Raw genomic sequence first — 1,390 nt, 5'->3', positions numbered from 1 at the left:
ATGTACTAATAGCAAGTAAATACCATCTACATCTGGGAAACTGAGGCCCACAGAGGTTAAGTGACTTGGCTAAGACCATGCAACTCTTGTGGCCCTCAATCTGATGCTGAGCTGCTTTTCAAAGCCATGTGTGTCTTGTTCTATAGTCCCACTCTCAACTACTGTCTACCAAGCTACGCTACAATTCTCCGAAAAAGTTTCCTAACAGGGGCGTAATGAAAAATCTAGAGCTATAAAAGATCTTAAAGGTTATCTAAATAAGAAGCCTTACAAAGATGAAAGAGATCCAGAGAGTTTCAATAATTCTCCCAGCTCCGTCCATTTTCAGACCCCAAAAGAGTGTGATTCCTGGCCCCATCCTTCTACTGTATTCTCTTCAGCTCCACATGTGGCACTGCACTATCAGAAGCTGTTTTCAATTAATTCTTTCAGTAATACCTACTGCTCTAAATTCTATCACTGGACTTTTAGTCTTACCTGGTTTATGCTTTTAACTGCCTCTATATGACAAACTGATAAATCAGCACAGCAGTTTGGCTCCAAAATACATAATACAATACCTCTTTTAAATAGATAACTATAGTTTTCCAACCAAAAATAAAAGCAGAATCACCACATATTCTCTGACTTTAGAGAATTTAAATAAGATACAATGACTGTTTTTACTGTTTTGGAACTTTTCTTGAGGTGACAGTATAAAAATTGTAGAAACAATAATTATCATTATCCCATAGCTTCCTGGATCTCTCTCAAGAATGTCTGTTCTAGGAGAATGTTAGTGATCAAATTTAAGCTCTCTAGATACAATGGTTAAAATGAAGATAACGTCCACAGGCCCTAATATTATATTCTGATACAGTCTCTTTTCTGGCTCTTAATAATTCCCCCCACACTATAGATTTGTGATAAAGCAAAAATGTATAATCTCCAGAAGTGTGTCCACAAGACGACAACTCGATGTGATGTTGCCCTGGCATACCTACTTATTCTTTCCTTCATTCGTCCCTACACTCATTATAGGCCCTTCTGCCCTATATACATCCAAAGGCACTAATGCTTATTATAATTAAGGCATGAAAGGCCAAAGTTCTTCTGAGAATGTATATAACTGCATGTCTAAAGACATCTTGAAAGAGTAAGATGAGAGATACAGAGCACATAATTGGAACACAATGACAGCCACTTGTCACTTAGAGATTGACTTCATACAACAACTGTTGGTCAGCTGTTTGGTTTGAAAAATGCAGATCTTCTTTATGTGATTGGAATGAATATAATTGGAATCACCTGGCTGACTCAGTCAGTAAGCATGAGACTCTTAATGGATATTATTCTATTGATTTCTTTGAGTTACAAAAGACCTGTGTACAATGGTAGAATGTCTTTTCCA

Source organism: Pan paniscus, chromosome 12, assembly GCF_029289425.2.
Source record: "Pan paniscus chromosome 12, NHGRI_mPanPan1-v2.0_pri, whole genome shotgun sequence".
Lineage (NCBI taxonomy): Eukaryota > Metazoa > Chordata > Mammalia > Primates > Hominidae > Pan > Pan paniscus.
This window is presented reverse-complemented; position numbering follows the sequence as displayed.